Here is a 14,024-nt window from a genome sequence, read left to right on the forward strand (position 1 = left end):
AAAGAAAAGGGAAAAAAGAAAGAAAGAAAGATTTTGCCAACATTTGTCAAAGTTCAGTTGTGGGTTGTTTGGGTGTTTTTATAACAATACTATATATTGGATGTATACAAACATCTTCACATTAGTTGGTTTTGGATTGTATTTAGATTGTTTGTATTATTTAGGTTGTTTGTATTGACCTTATTGCTCTCTACAACTACCTGAAGGGAGGTTGTAGACAGGCGGATGATGGTCTCTTTTTCCAGGCAACCAGTACCAGAACAAGAGGACACAGTCTCAGGCTGCACCAGGGAAGGTTCAGGTTGGATATTAGGAAGAAGTTCTATACAGAAAGAGTGATTGCCCATTGGAATGGGCTGCCCAAGGAGGTGGTGGAGTCGCTGTCATTGGAGGTGTTCAGGAGGAGACTTGATGGGGTACTTGGTGCCATGGGTTAGCTGTTTGGGTGGGTTGGATTGGTTGATGGGTTGGACACGATGATCTTGAAGGTCTCTTCCAACCTGGTTTGGTTTATTCTAAATAAAGGTTTATTCTAAAAAAATTGAGGGGGAAGTTGAACCCAGGAAAAGGGAGGGGTAGGGGAGGCAGTGTTTTAAGGTGTGTCTTTTTATTATTTCTCATTATCCTACTCTGCTTTTTGATTGGCAATAAATTAATTTCCCTGTTCTTGGTTTGTTTTGTTTGTTATTGTCTGTATGGGAAGGGAAACAAATCCTCATGGTACAAGTAGTTAGAAATAGCTCAGGATGTCACTGTATCATTTGGAGCCCAGTACATTATTGATTGAAAGCTAGCAGTACTTTTTATTCAAGAGGCTCTTCAATCTCCTTTACAGAAGGAGTAATGTAGTAGTAACACAGGAGTAACTAGTAACTCTACATTAAAATGGTTCTCTTTTTTTCCTGCTTTAACTGCCATCTTTTAAATAACACAGAGCTCAAGCTTTCTTTGATGGGTTTATTCCTCATTTGCAGAAGTAACCTCTACGATGGAACGTGCAGTTCAGAGGAACGCCATCACTGCTTACCCTTTGGATCGTAAAGTTCACCCATCCTTATGTGTTGGGTTATGCATTCTTGCTTCAGTTTCTGATCTGCTGCATCTGTTACCTACTTAGATTTCTTGATTTTTTTTTATTTTGATTTCCATATCTTACAGATATAAAAAAAACAGAACTACAGACTTTGCTTGTGTATTTGGATTGAGAGGCACATGAAGCTTGCATCCACACTACTGAGTACTTTGTCCTCAGCTGATTTTACCAGCGTGTGCCCCTGGTGTTTAATTTCTTTGGCAGGGTCTGGAAAGGAATGCCTTTTCCCCCGTTCCTTGTTTTAGCATGACACAGAAGTTTTGCATTGTATGGTAAAGTGTACAGGAGTTAACTGCCAGTCCAAAGCCTGCTGGGGCAGGGTTGGAGGAAGAAAGAAAGCAAAATCTGCACAGCCTTGTCTATGCTGTCCATTGGAACATTTCCTGGAATCTGTTACTCAGATTAATGCATGGGACTGGCTCAGAAAGTGCAAGCTGGCATGGGCCAAAGACATCCAATGGAATGCTCTACCAGCAGAGTGCTGTGTCCAGTGCATATACTATATGCTATTTATAGTATAGAAGTCGTTATGGACTAGGATGGTTGGAATTCCCTCTTTTAATATACTGCACCTTATGTTTAACTTCATCTGAGCCAGTGTAAATTAGGTGCTCTAATGTTTGCACAGGTATGGCATAATCAATTGGGGGGAATCCCAGCATATTTATTAATTGAGAAAAATACATCAATTATCAGGAGACAAGGACATTTTAGGGACATTTTTAGAGACAAGACTGAACTGAAGTATGATTTGCAGAAGTTTACCCCAGGCTCTGCAGGCTGTTGACTGTTCTTCAAATGAGGCCTAAGAAACCTCTGAAGTTTGTCAGTGTCCCTGCAATTCCCCAGAACTCAGGTAGGCACCCATCACTGTCAGTCTGTCACCATAATCTCTAGCAAATCCAGACCCCCACAGTTCTCAATGACAAATACAGATCTATCTGACTACAGATGCCTAGATTCACTTGTCTAGAGGACTGAGCAGGACTTCTGTGTCTTCTGTGAAAACCTCGATTACAAAGTGCCCATGTGGTAAAGGAAGATAGAGCTGGAGTAATGGGTGATACTGCTGAACCCCCTTTTTCCATGTCTAGGAAAGAAAAGGGAAAATAACACAAACAAACAAACAAACAAACAAACAAACAAAACCCAACCCAAACCAGCTATGACTTAACTGGGAAAGACTGTTCTTTCCAGGAACAACAGAAGGATAACTCATTTCTGGATCCCAGCTGGTCACAGACAGGAATGGCAGTAAGTACAATGTTTTAAAAGGAGTCCTGGAAAAAAACTTTTTAAAAATAAGATGCATATTGCTGTTTGATTTTTACTTTTTTGTTGTTGTTGCTCTATTCGTTTGGGGGTTTTCTTTTTCATTTTCATATGAAATTGAGTATGGATGAGGTTGTCTTTGGAAAGGCTTATTCTGTACTACCAAGACTTTGGCAAATGCACATGCAACAACTGCAAGGCACACACCTCCTCCACAAGACTGCAGAAGCCCCAGGAATATTTCCAAGATAGTAGATCTTCATGTATGTCCCAAATATGCCCTAACTCTATTGGGACAGCACCTGAATGTGGACTCTCCTTGATCTCCGGTCCTCAGAAAGGACACTGAAAACAAGAGCCAGGAAGATGTCATGCCACAATCTGGAACAAAGCATCTGTATATCAAATGTGTATTTATTATTTCTCCAGCTGTGGATCAGAGACATTACAGATGGAAAAGTGTTATTAGATCATGTTATCAATCTCCTTGCCAAGGCTGGATTGCTCCTCACTCTTACAGTTCATAATGCTTTACCTAGGCAAGTGATACCTTCCTACAGTCATTCTCTCACACCATCCTCACAGTCACTTTCCCATATTTTGCTCTCCTTTCTGGCTTAGCTGCCATCAGGCTAGGCAGACATATTCCATCAAGTACTTGTTCAGCAGAAAAGACAGCTGGTTTAGCTATACCAAGGAAGAACATCTCTGTTAATATGACAGTGCTCATACTTTCCTGAAACGTCTGTATCATTACAGATCTATTTTGGTGTTGAACAAACTATTGATATTGATTTAGTTTGTGGATGGCTTCTTTTTTTGGTCTTCTTAAGATGCTATGGTAGTTCAGGATATATGGTTCATGAAATCACAGAACCACAGAATATGAAAGGTTGGATGGGTATTCTGGGGGTTATCTAGTCCAAACTCCCTACTTCTGTAGGATTAACTGAAGTTCAAATAAAAACTTAAAGACTCAGTCGCATACAGGAATGATCTCTTATGAGCTGGAAAAGCCCCAGAAGAATCCAGCACAGCCATTAATCATAGTCTGCCCTCCTTCAGTTCAAGAATAGGTCAGTGATAGATTCTGTTTTAATCATTACAATCCTCTACACAGACCATCCTAAACCCAGTGCTAAATAGCCCTTTTGGATCTTTCATTTTTTTCCTTATCCAAAGTTCCTTAGTTTGTGACATCTATAACTCATCTTCTGATATTGTTGACACTCTGCCATCTAATCAGTTTTTGAGGTTATGATCTAACTGTAGTTTCTGTGTGAAGACTATTAAAACATTTTTGCAGTGGAAAACTGCCATGTAAGGAGTAACAGATCTTGAAGACACAAACTGGACTTTTTTTTAAAGTCTTCTATTCCTGGAGGCTTTTTTATTCATTGATGAGTGATGAATTAAGACAATCAGAAGCTAACCTGCCTCCCCCCCTGCCCCTTAATCACCACGTACTGCTCAGGTAAAACACAGAGCAGAGAGGAAACCCCTGCATGACTCAGGCACCCCTGAATATGAGGGTGATGACATGACATATCCAATCTAAGCCACATGACATATCCAATCTAAGCCCCTTAAAGCACACTCAGAACAACATCGTGATCAGGTTAATTTACCTTCTCTCTAGTACACAATAGAGGTTCTCCTATTCTCGTTTGTCTGTATTATTCAGTGTGGTAAACCTTTACATTTAATTATTTAGGCCTTCTGATGTGATATGGTTATGAATTTTTATTCTCTGTGTACCTTTCAATAATCTACAGGAAAGGTGTTTTTCTTTGGGCAATTGCTATAGCTGCAAGTAGCAGACAAAGTACACAAGCCCTGCATCAGGGTTGAAGTGGAAGCATTCATTAACCAATCCATATAGTAAAGTCAATTAATATACTAGAAGCATAGATTGCATCATAAATTTAATCTGGAAGGTGCAAAAAGTATGTCTGGGACAAAGATTTTACCACCTGCTTGATCAAAGATGGTATGTTGATATTGTCTAGGAGGAGACTTGCTAGTACTGCAGAGACTGGTAGGAGTTTTGTCATTAATTTTAGAGAAGATAGAATTGCATCACAGTCTTTTTCTTTTCTTTTTGTACTGTCCCTACAATCTGAATTTACACTGTTACCTAAAGAGAAGGACTTGTGATTCTATATCAGAATAATACTTTTTAATACATGGTTATGGTGGTTTAGCCCTGGCTAGGGGCTAAATGCCCACCAAACCTGCCCTGTGACTCCCCTTCTTAGATGGACAGGGGAGAGGGGAAAATATAACAAAAGCCAATTACAAGATGGAAGCAATTTAATAGTAATATGATAAGGAAAGCAATAGACCACATGGAAGTGAAAGCAGAGTGAGATGTTAGTTGCTACTTCCCATCAGCAGGCTGGTCATCGGCTTTGAGAAGCAGGGCTCTCTACTCTTAATGGTTCCTCTGAAGGACAGATGCCATGGATGAATCCCACAACTTCCTTCTTTCACTTTCTTCATAAATCTGAGCTGATGTCATATGGCATGGAATACCCCTTTGGCCAGTTTGGGTCAGCTGGCCTGGCTGTGTCACCTTAGCATACTCTTGGAGTGGGGAAATGTTGGGAAAGCACAGCCTGGGTACTTGGCTTAGCAGTAGTCAAAACACTCAGCTACAGCACTGCAAAACACAGCACCTGGAAGATGATTTGAGGAGAATTAACTCCAGCTCAGTCCAAACAATACAATGGTGTCAATGTATTGATATATTAGACAGTCTTGCCCCAGCACTTGCTAACCACAACTAAAGGATCTGTGGGTGGAAGATCCTGAATAATGAGTGTTTTGGATCTGTATTACTACTCTCTTGAACTTAGAAGGTGACTAGATGTCTAAGTCTGCATCTGTTGTGCAGCCAATAGACGAATTACAGTTCTTGGTCTTACAGTACCAAGGAAAAATGAAGTGCTGCTGTTATGACTATCATTTATACGAAGCTGCAGAAGTGACTGGCCTTCAAATAGCAGTGTGAGAAATTGAGCATTTGGATTATTGTCTAAGATGTGATTAGTTAAAACACACTTTGAAGTAAATTAGTGTCATGAGTTGAGTTAGTCTCTTCTCCCAGGCAACCAGCACCAAAACAAGAGGACACAGTCGCAAGGGAAGTCTTCCAGGGGAAGTTTAGGCTTGAGGTGAGGAGAAAGTTCTTCACAGAGAGAGTTGTTAGCCATTGGAATGGGCTTCCCAGGGAGGTGGTGGAGTCACTGTCCCTGGAGGTGTTCAAAAAGGGATTGGACGTGGCACTCGGTGCCATGGTTTAGTAGGCATGGGGTCTTGGGTGACAGTTTGGACTTGATGATCTTTGAGGTCTTTTCCAGCCTTATTGATTCTAAGATTCTATGATTCCATGACTCTGATGATGATAGTCAACACCATACTGCTGTCATGCCAGCCCAAAATGCAATTGTTGTCTGGAGCAAAGTATTTTAGGGCTTGAAGTTCAGACAGTAACATGAGAGGCTTCCTGTTCTGGTTGCTGCTTCTGCTTTCCAGGCTTCGGGTGTCGGTCTTTTCTCTTGGGCTGGCTTCTGCATACTTGGGTGGCAAGAACTGTTCTGTCCCTGGCTGCTGCTACTTCTGCATTTTGCTGTACTTTTCTAAAAACAGGCTAAGCTAATTCTGCATTGTAGCATTTCCAGTAAGACTCTTTATGCCAACCCGTTTGGTTTTTTTTTTTTTGCGTGTTATTTTCCCTCCCATCTGTATGGGGGCAGAGGAGCTTGTGAAAGCAGGCTGTGTTAACCCTGGACAATTACTCATGTTCAGGGGTGTTTTGGTTTTTTTTTTCAAAGGAATGACTGAATCTGATTTACTGATGCTCTTGTTTCTAATGCTCTTGTTTTGGATAACATGATTCCAGAACTCACTGAAACAAGCCCAGATAATTCACTTTTAGGAATTTTTTTTTGTCATCCTAACCTGGATATCCTTTCCATCACACCAGATATCCTTAGCAGCTTGGCAGTACACCATTTCTATGTTGAAAAAAAACCCAAACTTGTAAGAGGTTAAGGTGAACATACCAGTTTTCAATCAGGTGACAGACATGGAAATGTAACAATTTATGTATACTAGATTCTATCTCATTATGGGCATTTTTATGGTGGGTTTATGTAAGTTGAATGAATGGTGCTACAGAAGAATAAAAAAAGGCAAACAATTATTCAGGACAAGGCACCCTCAAGCAAACGGGAGCATTACACGGCAACTGGAGCGCCTCTGAAAAGCAGAATACAGACTAATTGTTTAGCATTTCTATGCAATCAAAAATTTAGCAGATCTCTCTGAATTCCCTGATCGCCCATTGCACAGAAGTGTGTCTACTCTTAGAGTTCCTTTGGAGCTCCATCTAAGAAAAAAACTGGCTATCACTAGCTGATAGTTCACACTAGGTCATCAGACAGTCCATAGGCACTACTGAACTAGCATATAAGGTGTGTTCCCTCTGTCCTATGTACAGATGTTCAGTGGGCTTTCCATTCTCAGACCCTGTTACATGATTTCATAACACACCCCACAACATTCATCATCTGCCCTCAGTTTCATGACACATTCTTTTCTGGGTTGTAATGCAGACTTCTCCTTGGTTTTGATGCTGGACTGAAAGGCACCAACCAAGGAATTCCAAGGTTGAGACAAAGCTTAGATTCCTGCACTGTGTGGATGAGCCAACCCACTGTGAAGGAAGCTGTCTCTGAACATGGATACAACCGCTGTCAGCATGGTGTTCCTGAAGCAGCTTCATTAATTTGTGTAAAGCTGCTAGCTAGCAGCATAGTCAGAAAGCCCATGGCCTAAGAAAACAGGTGCTCAGGCTTGATAAGAAAGCAACACATGACTGTTCAGGCAATCATGCAAGACCACACAGAGCCTCCTGTGGAGACCTGCCTGGTTAAACATTGCTCTCTGCTACAGCTTTCAGCACAATAGATATTTGTCCAGCTACATTTTTCTCTCACACTAGACCTTCTTTCTGTTGTTAAAATTAAGCAGTGCTTTGATCTGGAGAACATTGTACTTATATCTGACCTGGAGAAGCTGGGAGAACTTTGTCTTGTGAGATGACCTGAGAACACATTTGTGACACTGTTACTGAAGCAAGGACAAAATCTGAATACAACAGGACAAAATCTCAATACAACAATTTCTCAAGCCCATATTTTCCAGCAGAAAGAAACTTAAGTATGTGTGCACAATAACAGTGATGTACTGTGTGTGGTAAGCTGGTGTGGACAAGCAGGGGACCAATACTTTGAGAAGACCACAGATCCCACCTACACAGTTACAATCTGTCTCTACCTACAAAAGCAGGAAAGGAAGGATCTCGGGGAAGAAATGCAGCTAAAGAAGTTAGGTGATCAGAGCCTGATCTAAGGATAAGTGAGTCCTACAAATCTACACTGTAAGAGGTGAAGACATGATGTTTACCTGATCACAGGGATACTTTCAGGCTCACCTTAACATAGTCAGACAGCCACACAGGAAAGAGGCCAAATATCCCAAATCATGCAGTACAATCCTCATATGCAGAGATTGTTTCAACATACTGTCAAAAAACTCTGAGATAATGTTTTGCCCTAAGTTTCTTTGCCCAGGTGGATTTTTAATAACTGCAGAAAGTGAGAAGGAGGCATAACCCAGGTCCCATCCCTCACAGCAAGTTATATTGTGTGATGAGTATCATAGAATCATAGAGTGCTTTGTGTTGAAAGGGATCTTTCAGTCCAACACATTCCTGCAATGAGAAAGGAAATCTTTAAGTAGATCAGTTTGCTCAGAGCTCTGACCAACCTGATCTTGAATGTTTCTGGGGATGTCCACATTGCTGAAGTCGTGTCTCCTTCCTCAGGATTTACTAGAGAAATATTTCTGTTCCCTCTGATCCAGCTCAATCTCAATATTGTTAGATTGTGTCATTGTATTTTTTGTTAATAATTAGGTTACACTCAATGCACAAGTTAATCCCAGCTGAAAATGCACTATAGGTGATGTAGTTGAAATGACAGTTTTGAGTGATTTGCAGACTGACATGAATGTGTTCATGTAAGCATTTTCCAAACCTTTCTAATTCCACTAACCATTGAAGAGCAGCTGCTGGTGTGATCACCCTGTGTGTACTCAGCCTGCAGATATAGACAGCCTGGACCACAAGAAACCTCTAGCACAATAACCTTTGATAATGAGGCTTTCTGCCACACATACATCTGCTTGAGACTGAAGCTCTGTAATGAATTCAATCTCCTTTTCAGTAAACAACAAAAACACTTGAATTATCCAGGGGATATTTCATGCTTCTAAATTGGGAATTTGCTTTGTCTTGCTTGGCCTGAGTGTTCTTCACCCGTAAAAGGAAGAGACATTGTAATGAACGTAAGCCTGATGCACACAGTGCGCACTATTTGGCTATCTTTGTTAAAGTCTTTTATGGTATCCAGTGTCAGAATCAATCTTTAATATTTAGACTTAATTGCCAAAATATTTAGGCAGTCTCAGTGTTTAACTAGCTGTAAAAATATTAAGATGCTTGAGGGAGTGTTTATAATTTTAAATTCTATGAAGAAAGGTAGCCAAGAAATCCTATACACATAATTAATAATAACAGAAAAGCATTGTTTCTGTCATTTCTGGTAAAGAGTACTATCTTCAGTCCAATAATAAATCCTCATGGCCTCGGAATAATACCTGGAGATCATAGAATCATAGAATGGTCCAGTCCAGAAGGGACCTCCAAAGGTCATCTAGTTAGACCTCCCTGCAGTCAACACAGACATCCCTAACTAGACCAGGCTGCCCAGAGCTTTGTCAAGCCTCACCTTGAATAGCTCCAGGGAAGAAGCCTCAAGCACCTCCCTGAGCAACCTGTTCCAGTATTCTACCACGCTCATAGTGAATAACTTCCTGATATTCAATTTGAATCTGTCATTCTCTAGTTTGAAGCCGTTGTCCCTTGTCCTGTCACTGCAGGCCCCTGCAAACAGTCTCTCTCCATCCTCGCTGTAGGCTCCCTTCAGGTACTGGAATCGCTGATACAACTACTTCATATGCACATTACATGTGCAAAAAAATTGTGGCCACATCTAGTTCACACATCATTCTATCATGTTAAAGAGGAAATCTGTAAAAGGTATTGTTTTCCTTCTCATTTCAAGGAAATACTGAACCGTTCAAAACATACATATCAAGTACAAGACTATGTGTCACAGGCAAAGAGTGAGGGGAGAAAAAAACAGTCAATCTCTGCTGCTCAGGAAAGAGAGGTCAGGAAATTTCTGTTATATGTTTTCAGTTGGCAGTTGTGCCACAAGGAATATTAGTTTCTACAAAGATGTGGGGAAAAAAACCCTGAGACTTTGTATAGGAACTTTTGTTTAAAGCAGATATCATAACAGACCAGATTAAGAACAATGCCATATTGGCACTTCTTACAATATTATTTATAGATATTAGCGTGTTCCAAAAAGGGAAAAATCTATTCATACCAAAATTCTTAATTATTCTCATAAACACAGGACTCTAATCAATATATAATAATGATTCTGACAATTGGCTTTTCAGGATGCAGGTTTTGAAAGAGTGGAGAAGATTTAGCTACTCAGGTCTCACTGACTTTCTAATGATAGTCAAGCTCCAAGAGATTTCTTCCTTTAAGGATAAATAAAGGCAAGAAAAGACTGGATGAGGCACTTAGTGCCCATGGTCTAGTTGATTGGATAGGGCTGGGTGATAGGTTGGACTGGGTGATATTGGGGGTCTGTTCCAACCTGGCTGATTTTATGATTCTATGAAAAGAAGAAGAAGACTGTAAATTCCAAGCTTAAATTTAGTTAAGATAAAAAATCAGTGTCAGAAAATGCAATAAGACTAATTTACTTCAATATATATTTTGCATTCTCCTTTAGTGTAAGAAGCAAATACACAGACAGTGGAAATAAGATTAAATTGCTAAAGTACTGAAAAACTATCCAACCATCTAGAGTGAGTATCAGAAAAAGCAAGGCAAAGCAAAGGCAAAGAGTAACACTGTGAGAGTACCAAGATGTAATTTCTGACTTCCTAAGCAGCAAATAAAGTGAGGTAGAGTTGGTCTACAGTCACATTGAAGGGGAAAGCTGCCAGCTAAACTGGTGCCTTTTGTAATTCTTTTCAATAGTTCTCTCTGTGTAGGTCAGACCAGATGCTAGCAAAATTACTCCACTCAAAAAGGGCAAAGGTCTTTCTATACCACAGAATAAAAAAAGTACTTTGAGGACTGAATGTCTTTAAATTGGTTGGACTTGATGAATTTCATTGTAGGAGTTAAAAGAAACTGACATAACCTCAGCAGAAAAAGAGGTTATATTGGAGAATCTTTGGAAAAGTGTGAAGTGCTGGAAGTGTTTCCAAAATGAGAGGAAAAAGGAAAATATGAATGTTCAGTCTTATAGATTGAACAGAATTCAGTCCAATCCTGGAAAAGGGATTTCAAGCCTGAAAAAGTTCTGGAGGAGGAAATCTTTTAGCACATAGTAAATAACAGAAAGAGCCATAACTGAGAACACGGTGTTCTCTTTTTTCTCCTAGGTAACAGACTTTCTGAATATGAGGAGAGGGCCACATTTAAAAATATCATTTCCACTATTCTCTTGTGAGCTCTCTGAATTTTCTTAAAATGATTTGCCTATGATACACATGCAGTGTACCAAATAGATGTGAGATGGTGTGTTACATATGAAAAATTTTTGATGACAGGTCTTTGAAGTACTCTGCATTAATTCAGCCACAGACTTGCTGTTTTCCTTCTACAATTAGGTATTATATGGGCAGCTTAGGGACCATTTAAAAATACAGTCATTTTGTCAAAGGCTAGTCTTAGCACATACCCATGAGACAATATACATCTCTACTACAGTCCAGATATTTTATTCTGGGGGAGGAAAAATAAGAAAGAAAAAAAAAGTTTATCCAAATATTTTACTCATCTAATTGTCTGTTAGTTTACAGAATTAGATTGTAAATTTCACCAAGTACTGTAGTTTTTCTCCCAATTTGGGGCCCATGGGTGACAAATGAAGGCATGAACTTTGTTGCCATATAGCAATGAGATTCCAGAAATGCAGAGAGGAGGGAATCTCAGATGTTCTCCGAGAAGTCCTTTATTGCTGCATTGTAGAATCCCCAGCATTACAGAGTCTCAGAGTCCCACTTACAGAAGAAGTCTCAGAAACCCTTAACAGGCAAAGCAGCTAACAGAAGTCTCAAGCATATCCCTAGTAGCATCCCTACACCAAAGGCCCTGCCAGATGAAATAGCAAACTAACAGAAGCAGAAGTCCTAGCAGCCCTAATCCAACAATCTACCTTATAGCTTGGAGAGGCTGTTTTTATACTCTTTGTTATCAACCCCTTAACCAGTAAAATCCATCCATATATATAAGCTAAAATCTTTTCCCAACAAGAATTGCCAGCATGTCAAGGAGGTGGCTTCTGCTGCATGTTCCAATCAAAGGGTGCCAACGTGAGGATGTTGTTCTTGGCACACATGGAATGTTATTGCTTTGTTCAGTGTGCAAAGGAATTGGTCAGCTAAGGAATCATGCAATCTGCACATGTCCATCAGCTGCCCTCAGAACAGTGGCTGAAACAACATACAGTATTTCTTACACATTTCCTGGCACTTGCACTTCTGTTCTCAACTGGAGAAAAGCTAAACAGAGCACCTCAAGGTAGACCTTTTTTTGTTTGGTTTTTTTTTTTTTTGCACCAGTCCAAAACTCAGAGATGAATATAAAAAAAAAAATGCAGTCTCAAAAGCACTGAAGAATTTTCAGTTTAATCACAGAATCATCTAGGACAGAAAGGACCTCTGAGATCATCAAACCCAGCCATTTTGCCCACTCCAGCAAGTCTGTCTCTATACCAAGTCCTCAAGCTCCAGATTGAGATAGCTCTTAAACACATCCAGTGATAGTGACTCAACCACCTCCCTGGACAGCCCATTCCATTGCCCAACAACCCTTTCTGTGAAAAAATATTTCCTAATATTTAGTCTAAACCTCCCCTGGCATGCCTTGATTCCATTTCCTCTTGTTCTACTATTAGTTACTTCTGAGAATAGACCAGTGCTTACCTCTCTTCAACTTCCTTTCAGGTAGTTATAGAGAGCAATAGTCTCCTCTCAGCCCCCTTTTCTTGTAGACTAAACATCCCTCAGTTCCTCAGCCACTCCTCATAGACCTTCTTCTGCAGGCCCTTCGCCAGCTTATCAGCCCTCTCTGTACCTGCTCCAGTGCCTCCATGTCCTTCTTGTACTGTGGTGCCCAAAACTAAACACAACGCTTGAGGTGTGGCCTCACCAAAACTGAGTACAGAGGGGCAATCACCTCCCTGGTCCTGTTGGCCACATTATTTATAATGCAGGCCAGGATGCGGTTGGCCCTCTCAGCCACCTGGGCACACTGCTGGATCATATTCATACTCCTGTCAATCAGTACCCCCAGCCCCACAGGTCTCTAGCCATTCTTTCCCCATCTTGTAGCATTACATGGGGTTGTTGTGGCCCTGGTGCAGGACCTGGCACTTGGCCTTATTGAAGCTCAAACAGTTGACTTCAGCCCATTGGCCCACCCTATCCAACTCCCTCTGTAAAGCCTCCCTACCCTCAAGCAGATCAACACTCCCATCTAATTTTGTATCATGTGCAAAGATACTGAAGGTGCACTCAATCCCCTCATTCAAGCCATTGATAAGAAGTTGAACAGGACTGGTCCAAATACTGAACCTTGGGGAACACCACTTATGACTGGCTTAAGTTTGCTATTAAAAAATGAGCCTGTAATGTTTTTCAACATTCTGTCCCAGGTGCTGGTGTTGATGGGCAGGGGGGAGACATATTCTATGTTGTGAAAGGGAACGTGCTTCCAAACAGAGAGGTCAGCTGGACTTTGCTGGTGGATGTATCTGCCAGGTAAGTCTTGGTGGGGTCATTTTTCAAAGGAGGTCACTATGTTAGAGGTTAAATGAAGCTCTGGTGGCTCTGTGTATGCAAATGTGGTAATTCCTTGGGAACCAGCTGAAACCAGTCCTCTTCTGTGGCCAGGAGACCGGTTGTTATTTCAGTCATGCTCTCTATATAGCCATTACTTAGTAGTTCAGCAATTCACCATTGACACAGACGTGGTCAAGAAAAGCTGACGCAAATTATTATACAAACAGTATCACTGTTGCATTTAGCTGTAACAGAAGATTTATAGCTTCACATAATCCCATAAATCATTCAAAGAGCCTGGAGCTTCTCAAACACAAGGAAGAGATTTCAGCTGCAGCACTTGCAGAGCCAGAGTAGACCTGGTGAATGAGGGCACAAGCGAAGAGTTCTCCCTCCAGCTTCTGCTGGTCATTTGCTTTCTACCACTGGGCTAGATAACTTTGAGGTACCAACACAAAGGCTGGACTAGCATTGGCCCAACACCAAGCAACATTGTGTCCAACTCAAAATAGGTTATGTGTTAAGTCATCTCAAACAGGAAAACAGTATGAGTCTTCCTCATCCAGATTAAGTGATCCTTTCCCCACAGGTGCCAGTATCATAACTTCTCATTCTAGAGCCAGACTTCTAGGCACTGTAGCTCTTGGTGTAA

The sequence above is a fragment of the Melanerpes formicivorus genome, unplaced genomic scaffold (genome assembly GCF_026170545.1).
Source record: "Melanerpes formicivorus ecotype bairdi unplaced genomic scaffold, bMelFor1.0.p_v2 SCAF_1, whole genome shotgun sequence".
In the NCBI taxonomy this organism is placed as follows: domain Eukaryota; kingdom Metazoa; phylum Chordata; class Aves; order Piciformes; family Picidae; genus Melanerpes; species Melanerpes formicivorus.